This window comes from Bos indicus, chromosome 25, assembly GCF_029378745.1.
Source record: "Bos indicus isolate NIAB-ARS_2022 breed Sahiwal x Tharparkar chromosome 25, NIAB-ARS_B.indTharparkar_mat_pri_1.0, whole genome shotgun sequence".
Classification (NCBI taxonomy): domain Eukaryota; kingdom Metazoa; phylum Chordata; class Mammalia; order Artiodactyla; family Bovidae; genus Bos; species Bos indicus.
The window spans coordinates 41,936,402-41,944,488 of record NC_091784.1 but is presented as its reverse complement, the minus strand read 5'-3'; positions in this window follow the sequence as shown (position 1 = coordinate 41,944,488).

The window sequence follows — 8,087 nt, the reverse complement described above, 5'->3', positions numbered from 1 at the left end:
TTCTTTGCTTCTTTCCTGTTTGATGATGACATCTGATTAAACCGTTCAGTGAACCCAGAGAATCCTCTCACAGCCAAGTCAAGGTCAGCTAAGAGCAAGGAGGGAACAGGAAGAGGAAGGCAGAGTGTGGTTGAGAAGAATAGGGAGGAGCCACAAGCCAGAGGGGAAAATTCCAGAAAGTCTTGTGCTCAGGAGCTCATGGAAAACACAACCCCTCACAGAGCTGTGGGAGAAAAACAGGAGGTAACTTCAGTGAACAGCCAGCACATAGCGAGTCTGAATACAGTGCATCTGCTGCTGCTGCTAAGTCGCGTCAGTCGTGTCCGACTCTGTGCGACCCCATAGACGGAAGCCCACCAGGCTCCCCTGTCCCTGGGATTCTCCAGGCAAGAACACTGGAGTGGGTTGCCATTTCCTTCTCCAATGCATAAAAGTGAAAGGGAAGTCGCTCAGTCGTGTCCGACCCTCAGCGACCCCATGGACTGCAGCCTACCAGGCTCCTCCACCCATGGGATTTTCCAGGCAAGAGTACTGGAGTGGGGTGCCATTGCCTTCTCCATACAGTGCATCAGACGCTCCTTATTTAGTTTATTCCCAGGATTCACTGGGTGGTCCCTGAAAATAATAATATTCTCTCCTCTCGGGCTCACCGTTTAGATGAAAACACACTGCACGTGCCGGAGGTCAGCTTCAGCTTTCCCAGCGCCACCTGGCAGGGCAGCCCAGGCCCGAGCAGGGCGCCCCTCCTGCCCCGGGACATCCGAGGTCAGTGCCTACCTCTCCCCGACACACATGCTCTTGTCTGTCAGGGCGTGAGTACCTCAGACATGACCACTCGTCACACACCCTGTCGCTGGTGGGGCTGTGACATCACTGCGCCTGAACTTCAGGTCTGACCTAAGCGGTCAACACACAGCACTGAACTGTGAGGGCGGGGACACGAGGACGTTTATACCTAAGACATGAGCGCTCACCTCATCCCCTCACTAAACTGTGAGGGCGGGGACACTAGGACGTTTATACCTAAGACGTGAGCGCTCACCTCATCCCCTCGCCTGAGGAGGAGACCAGAGCGCACGTGTACCTCAGACGTAAGCGATACCACAGGCACCTTCCCCTGAGGTGTGGCATCGCAGCTGACCCTCACACGTGACCACTCACCACATGTCCCCTCACCTGAAGAGGGTGTGAGAGCACGCACGTGTCCCTCAGGTGTGACCGCTCACCACATGTTCCCTCACCTGAAGAGCATGACAGCATGCACATGTCCCTCATGTGACCACTCACCACACCCCCTTGTCTGAGGAGGCTGTACCTCAGCTTCTTCACCCGAGGAGGCTGTGGGAGTGGGCCGTGTCCCTCAGATGTGATCGGTCTCCATGTCTACCTCAGTCATGGCCCATACTATACGCCCCCTGACCAGTGGAGCGGTGGCATCAGTACATGAGCACCCCCAACATGACAGTTCCCTGACACCCCCTCACCTGAACTGGTGTGACAGCATGCACTTGTCCCTCACGTGACTGATAACGCACACACCTTCAACACAGCTGGCCGTGATAGCAGCACCTTCTCTTAGACGCAACCAGTCACCTTGTCTCCTGACTTGAGGAGGCTGTGACGGTTCGCATGTGTGCCTACGATGTGAGTGATCACCACACATCCTGTCACCAGGACAGCAGTGACCGTGGTGCGCGAGTACCCCCAACATGACAGTTCAGACGGGGCCTCTCAGCTGAGCTGGTGTGACGCCACGCACCCGTCCATCAGATGTGATGGATGTGAAGGTGGTGACAACAGTGAGTGTGTCCACAGGTGTGACCACTTAATAAAAGTCCTCTTACCTGAGGAGGCTGTGACAGAGTACAACTGCAGCTCAGACGTGACTGATGGCACAGGGCCCATCACTTAAGGAGGCTGTGACAGCGTGTGTGTGTCCTTCAGAAGTGACCAGGGACCACATGTCTCATGACAGAAGGCACCGGAACCTCGGATGTGACTGGTATCAAAAGCTTTCTTTGCCTGAGGAAGCTCAGAGCCTTGCGCGTGCCTCGCAGACACGACCAGCCGCCAGCTCTCCTCAGCTCCCCTCACCTGAGCAGCCTGTAACCGTATTTCCTGAGTAGCTTGCATTTGATGAGTCACAATGTGTCTCCTGTTTAAGGAGGCTGTCACAGCACGCACATTTACCTCAGACCAGATGAATATAAAAGGTTATTTCTCCTGAGGAGGCCATGACAGCATGCACACCTTTACTCAGACCTGACCAATACAAAAGGCTTTGCACCTGAGCAGGCTTTAAGAACAGTGCAAATAATCCTCAAATGTGCCCAGTCACATGTCTCCCTGCTTGAGGAGGCTGTGAACAGCATGCACATTCACCCCGGAAGTGACTGATATAAAAGTCTTCCGCACGTGATGAGACTGTTACAGCACTGCACATGATCCTCAGACACATCAGTCACCATGACTGTGCTCACACGAGCAGGTCGTTACAGCATTGCACGTGCAGTCAACATGCGATGAGTCACCAGTGTCTCCTCACTTAAGGGGGTCGTGGCAGCGTGCACGCTTTACCTCAGATATAGAAAGCTTTTCACCTCAGGAGGCGGTGAGAGTGAGCAGCGCATGTTTCTCAGATGCACCCAGTCACCACGTATCTCCTCACCTAAGGAGTCTGACAGTATGGACACCCAGCACAAATAGGAACCACACCACAGTTCCGCTCACCAGAGGAGGCTATTAATGAACGGGACGTGTTCCTCAAACAGCACCAGTCACCACATGTTCTCCTCATGCGAGGAGGGTTCGAGAACACACACATTAACCTGACAAGTGACTCTTATACAAATATTCCTTACCTGCTAAGGCTGTGACAGCATTGCATGTAGCTCACATGTGACGAGTCACCACCGGTCTCTCCCCTCAAGAGACTACAACAGTGTGCGCATTTCCCTCAGATCTGACCAATACCACAGGTCTCCTCGCCTGTGGAAGCTATTACTGAATTGGATGTGTTCCTGAAATGTGACCAGTCACCACAGATCTCACCTGAGGAGGCTCTGATAGAACTGAACATGTTCCTCAAAAGTGCACGCGTGCACGCATCCGTGCGTGCGTGCTAAGTCGCTTCAGTCGTGTCCAACCCCTTGCAACACTATAGCCTGTAGCCCACCAGGCTCCTCTGTCCATGCGATTCTCCAGGCAAGAACAACTGGAGTAGGTTGCTGTGCCCGACTCTGGGGGATCTTTCTGACCCAGGGATTGAACGTGGGTCTTCTGTGACTCCCATATTGTATGCAGATTCTTTACCACTGAGCCACCAGAGAAGCCCTCTTCAAACATGAGTGGTCATTAAACTGCTCCTCCCTCGAGGAGTCTGAGAGAGCATGACATTTACCTCGTTGGACCGATGCCACAGGCCCCTCCCCTGAGGAGGCTATTCCTGAACCACGCGTGTTCTTCCAGTGTCACCGGTTACCACGAGTTTCCTCACCTGCGGAGGCTGTGACAGATTTGCATGTGTTCCTCAAATGTGACCAGTCACCATTTGTCTCCTCCCCTGAGCAGGCTTAGAGAATACGCACGTTTACCTCAGACGCGGCCCATATCGAAAGAGTCCTCACCTAACAAGGCTGTTGCAGCACTGCACACAGCTCACATACGATGAGTCACTGCGTCTCTCCTCATTTAAGGAGGCTGTGACGGTGTGCGCGTTTACCTCAGACCTGATGGATGTAAAAGGCTTCTTCACCCAGTGAGTCTGTTACAGCATGTGCATTCATTTACCTCAGAGCTAACCAGACACCACATGTCTCCTCACCTGAGGAGGCTGTGAGAGAATTGCACGTGTTCTCCACGCGTGACCAGTCAGCACGTGTCTCCTCACTTGAGGAGGCGGAGAGAACTTGCACATTTACCTTAGTCAGACCAGTATCACAGATCTCCTCACCTGAGGAGGCTGTGACATACACACATTTACTTCAGACCTGACCAGTCCCCACACTTCTCCTCACCTGAGGGAACTTTGGCAGAATTGTACATTTTCCTCACAAATGATGAGTCACAGCATGTCTCCTCACTTGAGGCTGACAGAGCATGTACATTTGCCTCAGATGGACTAACACCAAGGCCCCTTCACCTGTGGAGGCTGTGGCAGCAGGGCACATATCCCTCAAATATGACCAGTCATCATGTGTCCCTCACCTGAGGAGTCTGTTACAGCATGCATATTTACTCCAGGGTTGTCTGATACCAAAGTGCTAGTCTGTGATAATCAGTGTACATGTCCCTTTGTCGTGACCAGTCACCAGGTGTCTCCTCTTTGAGGAGGCCATACAGTATGTACATGTACCTCACAGGTAACTCCTGTCAACTGTGGCGCTCTGACAGCAGTGCAGGGAAGTCAGACTTGACCATTCGTGACACCTCCCCTCTCCTGAGGAGGCTCAGCATTGCACGTGAACCACACACATGACCTTTTGCCACATGCGTGTGTACTTTAGATATGAGAGTCCACCATACTTCTCCTCACCTGAGGTGGTGTACAGAATGCACTTGCAACTCAGACTTGACCAATACCACACACCCCTTCAGCTGAGGAGGCTGTGACAGCGGCCCCCATGCTTCTCAGACATGAGTGTTCATTGCACATTCCCTTCTGGAAGGGGCTGAACATGTGCCTTCTGCACGTAGCTTTCCCATGACTCATCTCATCTCAGTGTCTTTGGCCACTGACTACTTACATGGACTACTCCCACGTGGCAGCGGTAAAGAATTTGCCTGCCAAGCAGAAGACATGGGTTTGATCCCTGGGTCAGAAAGATCCCCTGGAGAAGGGAATGGCAGCCCTTGCCAGTATTCTTGCCTGGGAAATCCCATGGACAGAGGAGCCTGGCGGGCTACAGTCCATGGGGTCGCAAAGATTCCAACACGACTTAGCAACTAAACAGCTAGAACCTGCCCCAAATCATGCATCCTTATTCCTTCACTCACTCAAAAGCAGTTTTGTTTTATTTAACTTCTAGCCAGACCTCTTCCCAGAATATTTGTAATTGTCCACATTTACTAGTCCTATCATGAAATTACGAGTTCACTATAATGCATTTTCTGCGTAATAACCATAAAACACAAGACACGTATTTGTCGCTGTGCTAATGGCCCTCCACTTCTTCCTCTCCTCCTTCCTTTATTGTTTTGTTTTTATATCTTGAGCAAGAACAGCCACGTGTCTGGGTGTCTGAGCAGTCCCAGTGATGGTTGAAGGCACGTTAGCACTCGAGTTCTTGTCATCCTCGTGCCGGCTCGTGAGGCCCGTGTGACCTGAATCCTTTCTGGGAACAGGAAACTCCCTCTGACATCCTGGCACTCTTTTCTCACCACTGACCCAACACACAGCCAGGCTGTCTGTAAGGATGTGGATAAATCAACATTCAGCTTAGAGACCAGCAGGAGCTGCTGGGCCTACGCACGAAGTTCTTCCTTGTGGCCAACCCTGGCCCCTCTCACTGTACCGTTATGTTAGTGATTCAGAAGAGATTAACAACCTCTCGTTTTATGCCCTTCCTTTTAAGTGTTCTGGGGGAAATGGGGTCAAAGGTGTTTACTGGCCACAGCCTTGGAGCCAAAAGCTCCCAGATCAGAGCAGGCTGAGTTAACAGCCAGCTGTTCACAGTGGATTTAAACCACGTTTCTTGAAATGTGAGGGATGGGAAACAGTCCACAAGGATTCCCTTGTCCTAATGGCGTGAGTTCACCATAGTGGAGAATTTGGCTGAAGAGGCTCTGGGGACAGGCCTGGGTTATGGGAGGAGCAGAGGCCAGGACAGATTCGGAAACGAGGCCCCAGGTCCGGGAGGTGAAGTCCACAGGGCCCAGAGGTTGTCTGGGGTGTGGGCAGGGCTGGAGGGGGAGAGAAGTCCACGCGGGTCTTGGGCTGAGTCTGGCAAGAGACTGAGGCCAGGGCCAGGCGTCCAGCCCCGGCAGGGGCCAGCCAGCCGCCGAGCAGGGCTCTGACCCTGCTCTACAGTCTCCCACGCCCTACCTTCGTTTCGGGACCTGCGGTTTAGGTGTTTTGGAGCACGTTGTTTCTGCCTTGAGTTTCAAATATAAGACAACTGTAGACAGGGAGGCCTGGAGTGCTGCGATTCGTGGGGTCGCAAAGAGTCGGACACGACTGAGCGACTGAACTGAACTGATAGTCACTTGACAATATCGAGAGGTAGAATCTTGTTTGTTACTGTCATTCCCATTCCTTTTCATTTAGAATCAGAATAATGTTATATTTCAAATACAAAAAATAATGAAGTCTTTCCCTCTCCCCCGCCCAGGGTCTACGGACAGCGGAGGCCGACGTCACAGCCCACTGCCTCCCAGCCACCCCTGCAAGAGCCAGGGCGGCAGCACCAAGAGGCCACGAAGACCAAAGTAAAGATGGCGGCAGGCAGAGCAGGTGGAGAGAATGTCTTGGGTCCCGGGGTATCTCTGCCCCGAAGATGGACTTGAGAGACGGGAACTCTGCCAGGGACGCTTCGGGGGCAGCCCGGCCCATGTATGCTTCCTGCAGCCCCATGCATAGGTCCGGTGGCTGCCTCACCAACCACCTTCAGGAGAGGGCTGTCTAGGGAGCATCAGATCCCTTCCCAGAGACCTCAAGCCTTTGGGGGCCATTCCCACTCATGGGTGCTCTTCCCTGGATCACCCCACTCTGCGGTTCCTGCTCTGGGAGCACCTTCTCCCAGAAGGGGAGACTCTAGGGGCTGGAACACTAGGGTCTCATCCCCAGGTCAGGGACTTCTTACCTGAACAGCTCCTGGCAAGAGGCAGGAGAGAACGTGTCTCCAGCACCCACGTACTAGCTGAGGTTCTCCAGAGAAAGAGAACCAGAGGGGAGTGTGTGTGTACATCTGTGAATGTGTAAGTGTGTGTGGATGGGAGTCTACACAAAACAGGGAGGGAAAGAGAGAGACTGAGATCTACTGGAAGAAATTGGCTCATGTGGTTGTGGGAGCCTGCAAGTCTGCAGGGCTGGCTGGAGGCCCAGGGGGGGCTAGTCGATGCTTCAGCCTGGAGTGTGAAGGGCATCTGGAGCCGAATTCCCTCTTCAGAGGTTCCCTCCAGGGACCTCAGTGTTTTTAATCTGTCTGCTTTCAACTGATTGGACAAGGCCCACCCACATTAAGAAGGCTCATATGCTTTACTCAAAGTCTACTTACCAATTTAAAAGTTAATCTCATCTAAAACATACCTCCCTTGTGATACTGAGATTGGCATTTGACTAGACATCTGGATCCGTGGGCCAGGCCGGTTTGATACACAATTAACCGTCTTGCCCCACAGGCCCTGCCCAGCCTCCAGAGTGACACTGGTCCCTGCAGTCATGGGCTCCCAGGGAAACACAAGAATGCGCTCCCACTGCCATGACCTACCCATCTCCCACTGTGTTCTCTGGCGCCTCTCAACATCCCAACATTGCAGAGAGGAAAACATTGCTAATTCTTGGGGAACAAGACAGAGTTGTCAGGGTGCATGAAACCAGACATGTAAACTGGAAATCCAAAAGCTGAGGTTCCATTTGCTTTAGGACATAAACATCAGTCATTCTTCTCATCAAGACAGGAGAAAAAAAAAAAAAAACAGAATAGCATCCCGTGTGAGCTGGGGCCCCCATTTGGAGTCCTGGGGATTGACCACGCCCCCTGGTTGCAGGAGTCGGTGTGGGTCGGGCACATGGGGCCTGGAGGTGGAGGTGATGTCATGGTCTCACGGCCCTAGTGGGAGGCGGGGCATCTTTGCCCTCGTGTGTGCCTGGCATGTGCTGGACACCCCACAAGTGTTGTGCAAACGGCACACAACGTGCTGTGGCCTGGCCGCCTCCTCGTAACGCCTGCCATCAAGGAAGACATGCTAGTGTTGCTGTTGCTGCATCGCTTCTGTCGTGTCCGACTCTGTGGGACCCCATGGACTGCAGCCTACCAGGCTTCTCCGTCCATGGGATTCTCCAGGCAAGAACACTGGACATGCTAGGGGTTTCCTCAAAGCCATGTTTTCCTGTCTGGAGGAGTGTCGGAGTGTGTGGAGGTGGGGAA